At 47.0% G+C, this 14,440-nt stretch overlaps 1 protein-coding gene across 1 annotated transcript in view; it reads left to right on the forward strand.

Annotated features, from left to right (window-relative positions):
- Positions 1-1,340: 1,340 nt before the first annotated feature.
- kmt2ca (lysine (K)-specific methyltransferase 2Ca) overlaps positions 1,341-14,440 on the forward strand; it is a 267,487-nt gene continuing 254,387 nt past the window's right edge. Inside the window, exon 1 of the mRNA XM_056299264.1 lies at positions 1,341-1,589. The gene's annotated coding sequence lies outside the window, so the exon portion shown is untranslated. The remainder of the gene's footprint in view (positions 1,590-14,440) is intronic.

Consider the following 14,440-nt stretch of genomic DNA (forward strand, 5'->3'; position numbering starts at 1 on the left):
CAAAAGCTGTAATAACTGGAACTGTCAGTGACTCATTGTGTAGATATGAATTTAGTATGACAGGATCTGCAGGAGTAGATGGAGTTGAAGAACTAATTTTGTTTAAGATCTCATCAACCTTATTGCAGAAAAAATCTAGAAATTCATGGGCTGTGAATGGTGAGCAGCTAATAGACGACTGCTTTTTAGTAAGTTTAGACACAGTGTCGAAGAGCCACTAGTGAAATTTTCAACAGAGTCATTTACCACAGTGTCAGGAGCCAAGACTTCAGGCAGCTGCTGGCCAAATGCAGCTACAGTGGAAGGACCGATATGGCGAGTGGCAATTACATCTATGCTGACATTAACTGGACAGGCCAATAATGCATCAAATTTGATGAGAAAATGATCAGACACAGCAGATGTGGTTGAAGGGTAGAAGGGACAGAAGGGTACCAGCAAGAGTTAAAGGGAAGGTTTACAAGATGGTTGTGAGACCAGCTATGTTGTATGGTTTGGAGACAGTGGCACTGATGAAAAGACAGGAGGTGGAGGTGGAGGTGGCAGAGATGAAGATGATAAGATTTTCATTGGGAGTGATGAAGAAGGACAGGATTAGGAACGAGTATATTAGAGGGACAGCTCAGGTTGGACGGTTTGGAGACAAAGCAAGAGAGACAAGATGGAGATGGTGTGGACATGTGTGGAGGAGAGATGCTGGGTATACTGGGAGAAGGATGCTGAATATGGAGCTGCCAGGGAAGAGGAGAAGAGGAAGGCCAGAGAGGAGGTTTATGGATGTGGTGAGGGAGGGCATGTAGTAGTAGTAGTAGCAGCAGTAGTAGTAGTAGTAGTTACTCATTCATGTTATATAACCAGTAACAAAATTATTAAACAATATCGGTTTTGTTATCGTTATGTCCTGTCTTCAGTTGTAGGTCTGTGTATTCTATCATCGCATTATTGTGAGAAAAAAGAAAAAAATTGCATGTGTGTGCGTGCGTGCGTGTGTGTGTGTGTGTGTGTGTGTGTGCGTGTGCGCTCCGTTGAACCAACATCCGCTCCGGTGGAGTCAGAGATCCGGTCCGGGTGCTGCTGCGCTCCGTGTGATGACAGTGTGGGCGCTTCACCACAGCAGCGCTGTACCGTCCTCCTCCGCAGGGTCACACACACCGTTCCACAACACTCGTCCGAGCAGTCGGCCCCGAGCAGCCCGGACGGTGCGCGCTTTCCCGCACACGTTTCTTCGATCGTGGCCGTTGCTCAAAAGGCGTCTTGCCCGCAGGACTAGCGCTTCTCCACCCAGACATCCGCTGCTGTTTGCCGAGCCCTACTTCTCCTCCTGCCGCTGACAGGCGGTGCTGCGGTTGCTGCCAAACATGGCGGAGCGTCTGCTTCAACTTTGAGCGTGCTCGTCTGCGCTCTTGCCACGGGACAACGGGACACGTATGACGGCGGTGGCCACGGACGCGGCGGCGGCGGCGGCGGCGGGCGTGTGAGACGGCAGGCGGCGGCGGCGGCGTTGGGGAGAAGTCGGCGGTTGTTGGGTCTAAACTTGCTTCAAGTTGTTCCGGGAAGCTGGAGAGGAAGAAGCGAGTCGCAGCAGTGTCGTAAGAGAGCTTTTCTTTTCTCCTTCCTACTGCCGACTCCCGCTCGCCGGGACGACGCAGACACACACAACGGCCACGTTAACGGGCTGTCGGTGACACAGGTTTGATCCCGGGTGCTGGGAGAGCGCTCGTTCTGTCGCCACACCGCCCGCACACTCGCTAGTGATGCGCGCTAACAGCTAGCATGTGGCTAATGCTAGCAGCGCAGAAGTGCCCAGTGTCCGCTCTGCAGGAAACTCCCAGCAGCGCGTCGCCACACTTAAACCCAGCTAACGGGCAAACGCCACCCACTACACCACTGATCACTGATCACTACACCACGGATCACTGATCAATACACCACTGATCACAACATCACTGATCACTACATCACTGATCACTACATCACTGATCACTGATCACTACACCACTGATCACTGATCACTACATCACTGATCACTGATCACCACACCACTGATCACTACATCACTGATCACTACATCACTGATCACTACATCACTGATCACTACACCACTGATCACTGATCACTACACCACTGATCACTGATCACTACACCACTGATCACTGATCACTACACCACGGATCACTGATCACTACACCACGGATCACTGATCAATACACCACTGATCACTGATCACAACATCACTGATCACTACATCACTGATCACTACATCACTGATCACTACACCACTGATCACTACATCACTGATCACTACATCACTGATCACTACACCACTGATCACTGATCACTACACCACTGATCACTGATCACTACACCACTGATCACTGATCACTACACCACTAAACACCACTGATCACCGCCGTACCTGGGGACCATTGTAACCGGCTGGTGGTCACCAGCACTGGTTGTTTCCCCTTGTGCAAAATATTGTTTTGATGTCCGCCTAGTTTAATATTCCATATGGCTGAACCGTGAAACCTCGTCAACTAGTTGACCGCTGTTCTTAAGGGTTTGCTGGTTTGAAACCACACACCAGCCTTTCATTAAGTAGTCCACATCCAGGTAGAGCTCGACAGCACGACCAGTATGAGGAGGCAAGACAAAAGGTCAGTGTGTGACATTCATTTCAATAGAATTATTTTCTTCCAATTCCAAAGTAATCATTATCACAATCCGGGCCATTTTGCAGGTTCTTGAACTGGTCAGAACCAGGTTGGCAACATTCCCAAAGTAAGTTGTCGATGCATCATTGCCATGACAGTGGAGGATGCTGGCCTCGGGAGCACAACCCAAACTGAGGTGGACTTACCTAGAGGCAGAGGAGACTCGAGTTTATCAGGACGAAGACAGGGTTTAAAGAGTGGGTCAGTTCCCTAAAACCATCTCAGAACAAGACATCATCATGGGTTGGACCTTGTCAGTGTATTATTGACGAGGGGTGTTTAATGTTAAGCCTTGAAACCGTGTGGTGATAAAGCAGGGCTCGCCTCAGCTGTATCTATAGACAGAACCTGTCTGTCTGTCGGTAACCATGCCTTTATCTTGATTTGTACTCGTTTGTTTTTGTTTGGCTGCCTGTCCTCAAGGGTACTTTGGACAGCTTTTCAGTGTTTTCAGACATCTATATGTGCAGGACTTTGAAACCTTTTTGAAGGTTATCTGTCTGAAATGACTTGAACATTGAGGGGTGAAATCTACTAGAATCTGTTTTCCCCTCAGTGAGAACATTTAGTAAGGGCTGAAATATGACCTGCAGTTTTTGTTTGTGTTAACAATGTTGTCAACTTGTATCCATCCTCATGCCCCATCATACACTGCTGTTAGTCTGGTTGTGTGGGTCACAACCTGATGAGAACAAAGGTTGGTCCGGCACAGCAGGACACCAGGTTCTGTGGTGTAGTCAGGAGCACTGTACTGTTGGCTGGATTACACACAGTTTACATGCTGGGAGGGGTGGAGAGTTGGCAGGGATTGAGTTGAAGGAAGATTTCTAGTTGTGCATGGGGCATCCAAGAGCTGCTTTGGAGGTCTTCCCACATAAGTATACAATCACAAGCACTATTAGACTGACTCAAGTTAAATTATCACTTGACTGATTGTAACACAAGACTTGACGTTTTTCGGAAACCATCTCAATTCAAGCACACAGCAAACATCACAAAATTGGTTTCACAATTACAACTAGAGTGTGATTCTGTGAATTTTGTAGACAAAGTGGCATGTTTTGTTTTTGGCCCCCCCCCTTTTTTTCTCCCCGATTGTATCCGGCCAATTACCCAGCTCTTCTGTGCTGTCCTGGTTTCTGCTTATCCGGGCAGGGCTGCAGACTACCACATGCCTCCTCCCATACATGTGGAGTCACCAGCCGCTTCTTTTCACCTGACAGTGAGGAGTTTCACCAGGGGGACGTAGTGCGTGGGAGGATCACGCTATTCCCCCCAGTTCCCCCTCCCCCCGAACAGGCGCCTCGACCGACCAGAGGAGGTGCTAGTGCAGTGATCAGGACACATACCCACATCCGGCTTCCCACCCACAGACACGGCCAATTGTGTCTGTAGGGACGCCCCACCAAGCTGGAGGTAACGTAGGGATGTTCCGATACCGCTTTTTCACTTTGTCTATCTGCCGATACCGATATCCCAGCTTTGTCAATCTGCCGATACCGATATCAATCCAATATTTTGTTTTACTCTTGTACCACCACTACTACTTCCAGCTGCTCTCATTAGGGGGCGCCACAGCGGATCATCTGTTTTCATCTCTTCCTGTCCCCTGCATCTTCCTCTGTCACACCAGCCACCTGCGTGTACAAATAATAATAATAACAATAATAATCATAAAATACACGGAAGCCCTTTGCTTATGATAGCCACTTACCAACCTAAAAAAACCCACTCGAATGGAGAACAAATACTTCCCCAGCATATAGTCCACAACAACAGTTGGTTATGAAAGACTGCCACCCTTTATACAAACACTATAAAACAAAACAAAACAAAAACCAGGTACTGCAGTACTTAAAGCAAACAGAATTAGAGTCAAAACAATCAGCCTTCAGCATTGTAAAAACAAAAAGAAAAAACTATCCCTTACAGTGCAGCTATGTGCACATGGCAGTGTAAAAAGCAACTTAAATATGTAGAACACTCCAAATAAATAACATTAACAGTTTAAACTGACTTTCCTCACCTAGCTGCTTTATTTTGCATCCGGCTGTGGGATTTTTTTTTACTCGGAAATTCGTCCCCACCACTCGCATGACTATCCCACAGGTAGTCCCACAGGTAGTTCACTATCCCACAGGTAGTTAACTATCCCACAGGTAGTCCCACAGGTAGTTAACTATCCCACAGGTAGTCCCACAGGTAGTTAACTATCCCACAGGTAGTTCCACAGGTAGTTAACTATCCCACAGGTAGTTAACTATCCCACAGGTAGTCCCACAAGTAGTTAACTATCCCACAGGTAGTCCCACATGTAGTTAACTATCCCACAGGTAGTCCCACAGGTAGTTAACTGTCCCACAGGTAGTTCCACAGGTAGTTAACTATCCCACAGGTAGTCCCACAAGTAGTTCACTATCCCACAGGTAGTTAACTATCCCACAGGTAGTCCCACAAGTAGTTAACTATCCCACAGGTAGTCCCACAGGTAGTTAACTATCCCACAGGTAGTTAACTATCCCACAGGTAGTTCCACAGGTAGTTAACTATCCCACAGGTAGTCCCACAGGTAGTTAACTATCCCACAGGTAGTTCACTATCCCACAGGTAGTCCCACAAGTAGTTAACTATCCCACAGGTAGTCCCACAGGTAGTTAACTATCCCACAGGTAGTCCCACAGGTAGTTAACTGTCCCACAGGTAGTTCCACAGGTAGTTAACTATCCCACAGGTAGTCCCACAAGTAGTTAACTATCCCACAGGTAGTTAACTATCCCACAGGTAGTCCCACAAGTAGTTAACTATCCCACAGGTAGTCCCACGGGTAGTTAACTATCCCACAGGTAGTTAACTATCCCACAGGTAGTCCCACAAGTAGTTAACTATCCCACAGGCAGTTCACTATCCCACGGGTAGTTAACTATCCCACAGGTAGTTAACTATCCCACAGGTAGTCCCACAAGTAGTTAACTATCCCACAGGTAGTTAACTATCCCACCGGTAGTCCCACAAGTAGTTAACTCCCACAGGTAGTCCCACGGGTAGTTAACTATCCCACAGGTAGTCCCACAGGTAGTTCACTATCCCACAGGTAGTTCACTATCCCACAGGTAGTCCCACAGGTAGTTAACTATCCCACAGGTAGTCCCACAGGTAGTTCACTATCCCACAGGTAGTTAACTATCCCACAGGTAGTCCCACAGGTAGTTAACTATCCCACAGGTAGTCCCACAGGTAGTTAACTATTCCACAGGTAGTCCCACAGGTAGTTAACTATCCCACAGGTAGTCCCACAGGTAGTTCACTATCCCACAGGTAGTCCCACAGGTAGTTCACTATCCCACAGGTAGTCCCACAGGTAGTTAACTATCCCACAGGTAATCCCACAGGTAGTTCACTATCCCACAGGTAGTTAACTATCCCACAGGTAGTCCCACAGGTAGTTAACTATTCCACAGGTAGTTAACTATCCCACCGGTAGTCCCACAGGTAGTTAACTATCCCACAGGTAGTCCCACAGGTAGTTCACTATCCCACAGGTAGTCCCACAGGTAGTTCACTATCCCACAGGTAGTCCCACAGGTAGTTCACTATCCCACAGGTAGTCCCACAAGTAGTTCCCTATCCCACAGTACAGGTAGTTCACCCTCACACACGTAACGTACGACTAATGCTGCGACTGTTGCTATCACGTCACACGCTGCGCTGCTCAACCAGAGGCCAATATTTTTTTCCGAGGATGAATCCGGAAAGTTCCCACCCTCAGGCGCTAGGATTGGCCAGATCTGCCTGTCAGTCAACTTTCCGTTTTCATCCTAGGAAAAAAATATTCGCTTACCTTAGACACGCAGTTAAGATGGCACAGGTAGCTTGGTTGCAAACGTGGCTAATGGCTAACAGTTCGCTAGCAAAGTGGCTAGGGTTAGGGTTGTGGCTAACGGCTAGTAAACGTGGCTAGGGTTGGGGTTGTGGCTGACGGCTAGTAAACGTGGCTAGGGTTGGTGTTGTGGCTAACGGCTAGTAAACGTGGCTAGGGTTAGGGTTGTGGCTAACGGCTAGTAAACCTGGCTAGGGTTGGGGTTGTGGCTAACGGCTAGTAAACGTGGCTAGGGTTAGGGTTGTTGCTAACGGCTAGTAAACGTGGCTAGGGTTGGGGTTAGGGTTGTTGTGCGTTCGCATCGGCCTTGACTGACAGGCACATCTGGCCAATCCTAGCGCCTGGGGGCGGGAACCTTCCGGATTCATCGTAGGAAAAAAATATTCGCCAACCGGAGGTGCGCGGCACGGGACGTGCTAATATGAAGAAGCCAGAAAGAAGATGTTACACACAGTAGGTGTGACACTGCTAACGTGTTACACACAGTAGGTGTTACACACACACACACACACACACACGGTACAGTAGGTGGCAGTATGCACCTTAAAGTTGTTTGCGATCAGCCAGTAAACCGAGAGAAGAAGAAGAAGAAGCAGAAGACGAAGAAGAAAAAGACAAAGACGACGAAGAAACAATATATAAGCGTTTAGGCGATGGTTTCCGCTAGATTTCCCCGTGGATTGTTTCGGGTAGGTAACGGATCATGTGTTTTTCTCCCCTCCGATATCCGATCCAGCGTGCTGGACCAGTATCGACCCGATACCGATGCCGTGGATCGGGGATCGGGTCGATCCCTGTGTTGGAAGGCAACGGAGTAGACTGCTGCGCTACCCGGATGCCCCGCAGAGTGGCGTGTTTTATTGAAAACCATGACGTTAGTAAGCTCAGCTAGTTTCTCATCAGAGGATTAGCTGAATTTATTTTACAAGTTTGCAATTTGCTTGTTTCAGCGACAATCAGATCTTGAGATGTGACATGAAATGTGAACCAAGCAAAAGCTGGAAGTTGTGTCTGTAGGGACGCCCGACCGAGGCGAGGTGTTGGTGGGCAACACTACACTACCGGGACGCCCCCCCCCCTGTTCGACCACTACAGCAGAGACCCACCACAGGTCGGCGCTCTCACTTCCTGTGACGCGTTTGTGTGACATGATGAGGCGTTACAGGATGGAGGTAGATGTGTTCATGGGTCTGAGCTGTGTTTATGCATGTATGAGTGTGTGGATGTGCATGTATGAATGTATGTGCATTTCTGTTAGCTGGCATGAGCAGGCTGTTGGCCAACTAAATAACATTCAAAGCCGGTAAATAAGATTGTTGCTGGTCTAACTGGGAGAAAAATAAATCGCACTTAATGCTTTTGTTTTATAAAATGATGCCATTTGTTTTGTATTTTTTTCATCGTCTTCATCGTCAAAGTCAAACATGGTATTCGGTGATGATTTGGTGCTCATGATGACGTCACTTCATGAATATGGTAGTTAACATTTCAGCACGACTTGCGAGCTGTTCATATGTGATCTTGCTGAAGTGTCTCCTGGCATTTGGATTTCCAGTAAATTTCTCAAATGTCCAGTAGATTTAAATTCAGCCGATCACAGTGGTCAGCTGCAAAAACAAACCTGGGTTTATACGTTTGTGTGTATTCCTGCGCGTATCTATAAATAGGGGTTTATTCTCTCAGGTGGCACACTGGAAATGCAGATAATCATAGAAGTCTTGGCTAATTTCTTCCAGTTGGGGTACACATCACCTAGGTCTTGTATGGGTAGCTTGCAAGCTGTGCTGAAATGATTAACCATTGATCTGCATCTTAAAGATAGAAACAACTCAGTCCAGAGCAGTAAGCATGGAGATTTATTAGCCTGCTTCTTCTTCTTTCGGCTTGTCCCGTTTCTCAGGGGTCGACACAGCAGATTTGATAGTTTCCATTGGTACCTGGTGAGGTTCAGCACCAATGGTGGCCGTTGTTAACCTGGGCCTTGACCGATCTGGTATGTTCTTGTCAATCTGCATACTGATCTGGCAAAATTTTACATCGGATGCCCTTCCTGACACAACCACGTATGGATGGGGCACAGGTAAAGTGCTGGAGGCTATCCCAGTATTCGTGGACTTGTGCCTATGCCTGTCATTTATGAACAGGGGTGGACGGTAACGAAGTACGTTTACTTGAGTACTGTACTTAAGTACATTTTTCGAGTATCTGACCCTTACTTGAGTATTAATTTTTTTGGAAACTTATAACTTTTACTCCTCTACGTTTGAAAGACAAATATTGTACTTTTGACTCCACTACATTTCTATGAAGGTTCCTGTTACCCTGCACTCACACTGGCAGTGACTTTATTGCTGTATGTTGCTGTGTCGCTGGCTGCAGCCAGCTTGTGGCGTTGCTAACGTAGTTTTGAGGAAGTGGGCTACAAATGTATTGACAGGAATGCATCAGTTTTCGAAAAAATGTATTATGTTTTATATTTACTTATGTTATATTTGCATCGGCCTTGTGATGGCCTGGCGGCCTGTCCAGGTTGTCTCCCCGCCTGCCGCCCAGTGACTGCTGGGAAAGGCTGCAGCATCCCCGCCACCCTGAGAGCAGGATAAGCGGTTTGGATAATGGATGGATCAGATAATGGATATTTACATCGTCTTTGCTATATCCATCATGGAGTTGTATGTATTTTCTTAAAGGCAGGGCCATTAATATGTCGCCCAGTATATGCATGAACCCCATTCCCACTGACTGAAAAAAATATGTTTTGGAGGGAATTTATTTTCCTATGAGTAGGTGATCTTGCTATGGACCGCAAAATAGCATTCGCAGTCACTGCTATCCATGCATGGAGACAACGCCACCGGAGGTGATTTTTATATGAACAGTTTAATTTTAGCTTTGTAGCACAGTCTACAAGGCTTTTATTCTACAGGTTCTACAAGCAAGTCAGTGCATTCAGTAGGTTGGTGGAGTCATTAGGTTGTGTTGATGCAGTGTGGCAACAATGCATTGACATTTAAAAAGAGAATGTACTCTTGAATACTTAATTTTTTGGGGGATTTTTTCCCTCCTTTTTCTCTCAATTGTACTTGGCCAATTACCCCACTCCTTCGAGCCGTCCCGGTCTCTGCTCCACCCCCTCTGTCGATCCGGAGAGGGCTGCAGACTACCACATGCCTCCTCCCATGCATATGGAGTCACCAGCCGCTTCTTTTCACCTGACAGTGAGGAGTTTCACCAGGGGGATGTAGCACGTAGGAGGATCATGCTGTTCCCCCCAGTCCCCCCTCCCCCCGAACAGGTGCTCTGACTGACCAGAGGAGGCGTGAGTGCAGTGACCAGGACACATACCCACATCCGGCTTCCCACCCGCGGACACGGCCAATTGTGTCTTTAGGGACACCCGACCAAGCCGGAGGTAAAACTGGGATTCGAACCGGCGATCCCTGTGTTGGTAGGCACTGGAATAGACCGCCATGCCACCCGTTAAGTATTTTTAAAAGCATGTGCTCCAGTACTTAAACTCAAATGAAAAGTTCACTGAACAACTTTCAGTTGTATTGGAGTAATATTTGACCAGGAGTGTCAATACTTTGACTCAAGTAATGGAGTTGTGTACTTTGTCCATCTCTGCCTTTGAAGGATGATATTTGATGTTGGAGCACAAAAGTTAAAGTCTCGGACAATTTGAGTGGCAACAGTTTTATTTCCAAGCTTAGCCTCCTTATGGAAATGCTGGTGTACATGTATTGGATATGTGTCAGGGTTTCTATTAGAAATGTTTGCCAACATGACCGGAAAGATTGTGGTGCGGCAGTGATTCAGGAGGTTGAGCTGTTGATCAGCAGTTGGAAGGTTAGTGGTTCAATCTCGGCTGTGCTTCACTTCGTGTTGAAGTGTCCTTGAGCAAGACACTGAACCTTGTACTGCTTCTGATGAGCAAATTGGCGCTTTGCATGGCAGCCTGTGTTGTCAGTGTGTGTGAATGTGTATCTTGTGCATGTAAGGCATTAGCTGTACAGCACTTGGAGCACTATGCTGGGTAGAAAAGCGCTATGTAAATGTAGTCCATATTTTACTGTTTAACATTTGATTTAAGATGAAATGCTGTGTGTAGGGCTGGGCGATATGGATAAAATAAAATATCACTATTTTTGACCGAATACCTCGATATCAATATTTTGATGATAGTAGTGATGACTAACGAAAGGAATTGAATCAAGTGCAACTGGACTTGGTTATATATCCGTGAAGACGTTTTGCCTCTCATCCAACTTGATTCAATTCCTTTGGATAATTATGACCTGGATGAATGAGAACATTCACAGACAAGTTGTGATGACTATTGTAGTGATGACTATTGGTACTCGCACAAAATATTTATTATATTAGTAATGTGGATATGATGTCCAAACAGGTAGAGACAAATAATATAACAGCTAGAACAGTCTAATAAGTTAAGAAAATTGCATCTCTGTTGTAATCTACTACTACTTTTGGCTGCTCCTTTTAGGGGTCGCCACAGCAGATCATCCATTTCCATCTCTTCCTGTCCTCTGCATCTTCCTTTTTTTTAAAGTTTATTATGGATTTTTCCCTTTTTCTCCCAATTTAGTGGCCAATCGATCCCTATTTTAATTCGAACACCCACCCTCGTACTGCATGCATTCGCCAACTGCATCTCTCTGGCCGGCAGTCTCAAAGGAGACGCCTCCCCACTTTCGTGACAAGGCGACTCCAGGCCGAACCACTGCTTTTTCCAACACCCACAGAGACGCATTCATGTGACGAACACAAGCCGACTCCGCCCCCCCCCCCCCCCCCCCCGAAAACAGCGCTGCCAATTATTGCTGCTTCATCAAATCCGGCCATAGTCGGATCTGTCCTCTGCATCTTCCTCTGTCACACCAGCCACCTGCATGTCCTCCCTCACCACGTCCATAAACCTCCTCTTTGGCCTTCCTCTTCTCCTCTTCCCTGGCAGCTCCATATTCAGCATCCTTCTCCCAGTATACCCAGCATCTCTCCTCCACACATGTCCACACCATCTCCATCTTGTCTCTCTTGCTTTGTCTCCAAACCGTCCAACCTGAGCTGTCCCTCTAATATACTCCTTCCTAATCCTGTCCTTCTTCATCACTCCCAATGAAAATCTTATCATCTTCAACTCTGCCACCTCCAGCTCCTCCTCCTGTCTTTTCATCAGTGCCACTGTCTCCAAACCATACAACATAGCTGGTTTCACAGCCATCTTGTAAACCTTCCCTTTAACTCTTGCTGGTACCCTTCTGTCACTAATCACTCCTGACACTCTTCTCCACCCACTCCACCCTGCCTGCACTCTCTTCTTCACCTCTCTTCTGCACTCCCCGTTACTTTGAACCCAAGTATTTAAACTCATACGCCTTCGTCACCTCTACCCCTTGCATCCTCACCATTGCGCTGTCCTCCATTTTGTTCATGCATAGATAGTCTGTCTTGCGGCTCCTGACTTTCATTCCTCTTCTCTCCAGTGCATACCTCCACTCCACCTCTCCAGGCTTTCTTCAACCTGCACTCTACTATTGCTACAGATCACAATGTCATCCATGAACATCATAGTCCACAGAGACTCCTGCCTGATCTTGTCCATCAACCTGTCCATCACCGTTGCAAGCAAGAAAGGGCTCAGAGCCGATCCTTGATGTAATCCCACCTCCACCTTGAACCCATCTGTCATTCCAGCCACACACCTCACCACTGTCACACTTCCCTCATACATATCCTGCACCACTCCTACATACTTCTCTGCTACTCCCGACTTCCTCATACAATACCACACCTCCTCTCTCGGCACCCTGTCGTATGCTTTCTCAAAATCCACAAAGACACAATGTAACTCCTTCTGGCCTTCTCTAGATTTCTCCATCAACATTCTCAAAGCAAACATCACATCTGTGGTGCTCTTTCGTGGCATGAAACCGAACTACCGCTCTCTAATCATCATCTCTCCTCTTAACCTAGCTTCTATTACTCTTTCCCATATCTTCATGCTGTGGCTGGTCAACTTTATACCTCTAGTTGCTACAGTTCTGCACATGGCCCCTGCTCTTGAAAATCAGTGCCAGTATGCTTCTTCTCCCCTCCTCAGGCATCATCTCACTTTCCAAGATTGTATTAAACAACCTATTTAAAACCCCACTGCCATCTCTCCAAAACACTCCGTAGGTATGGCATCAGGACCAACTGCCTTTCCACTCTTCATCCTCATCATAGCTGTCGTCACTTCCTCCTTGCTAATCCACCACACTTTTTGATTCACTCTCCCCACATCATCCAACCTTCTCTCTCTCTCATTTTCTTCATTCATCAGCCCCTCAAAGTACTGCTTCCACCTTGTGAACACACTCTGTTCTCCTGTCAACACATTTCCATCTCTATCCTTGATTGCCCTAACCTGTCGCACATCCTTCCTCATCCATGCCTTCATCACCTCCCATCTGGATTATTGCAATGCAGTCCTGTCTGTGGTACCTAGAAAAACCCTAGACAGGCTTCAGTATGTGCAGAATTCAGCTGCCAGGGTGCTTACCCGCACCAAGCCCCGGCAACACATCACTCCCACCCTTGTCCACCTTCGCTGGCTCCCGTCGCTGGCTCCCGTCGCTGGCTCCCGGTCAAATCCCGCATGTCTTATAAAATCCTCCTCACCTATAAATCCCACCATGCCCATACCCCCCCCCGTACCTATCAGACCTATATTCCATCCTGGAATCTGCGGTCTGCAGACACGGGCCTGCTTTCCATCCCCCAAGCCAGCCTGGGGACTTTTTGGTATAGAGCCTTTAGTGTGGCAGCCCCCCCAATGCTGCTTCTTTGGACAATTTTAAAAGACTACTGAAAACTTACCTTTTTACTAAGGCCTATGGTCTGTCGTCTATTGATCTTTGTTTTAATCTCTCTTTTTTTCTTATCTAGTGTAAAGCGTCCTTGGGTTCCTTGAAAGGCGCTATACAACAATTAGTTGTAGTTGTTGTTCCCAGCTCGGTCCCTCTGTCTAGCCAATCGGTACAAGCCCTTTTCTCCTTCCTTAGTGTTTAACCTCTCATACAACTCACCATATATATTTTCCTTTGCCACCTCTCGCTTTGCTTTATGCTGCATCTCCTTGTACTCCTGTCTACTTTCCTCATCTCTCTACCCCACTTCTTCTTTGCCAACCTCTTCCTCTGTATACTTTGCTGTACTTCCTCATTCCATCACCAAGTCTCCTTGTCTTCCTTCCTCTGTCCTGATGACACACCAAGTACCTTCCTAGCTGTCTCCCTCACTATTTCTGCAGTGGTTGTCCAGCCATCCGACAACTCTTCACTACCACCCAGTATCTGTCTTACCTCCTCCTTGAACTCCACACAACAGTCTTCCTTCTTCAACTCCCACCATTTGATCCTTGGCTCTGCCTTCACTGGCTTCCTCTTCTTGGTCTCCAAAGTCATCCTATAGACCACCATCTGATGCTGCCTAGCTACGTTCTCCCCTGTCACCACTGTGCAGTCTCCAATCCCTTTCAGATCGCACCTCCTACATAAGATGTAGTCCACCTGTGTGCACTTTCATCCACTCTTATATGTCACCCTGTGTTCCTTCGTCTTCTTGAAATATGAAAGGTGGTGTGATTGTTTGGAAGGAAAAACTGCATTCTCATGGCACACATGTGCCCAGGTCTGCTTTATTGGTTAAGATTGAACTGTTCTGTGATTGGTCAGATGAGTTGTCTGTTGTAATGATTGATGTGCATTGTCAGTAGGTCAGGCAATCACTTATAGTTCATTTACCTGTCTTCCATTAGAAAAATGCAACTCCTCTCATCTATAAC

The sequence above is a fragment of the Lampris incognitus genome, chromosome 19 (genome assembly GCF_029633865.1).
Source record: "Lampris incognitus isolate fLamInc1 chromosome 19, fLamInc1.hap2, whole genome shotgun sequence".
NCBI classification, from domain to species: Eukaryota; Metazoa; Chordata; class Actinopteri; order Lampriformes; family Lampridae; genus Lampris; species Lampris incognitus.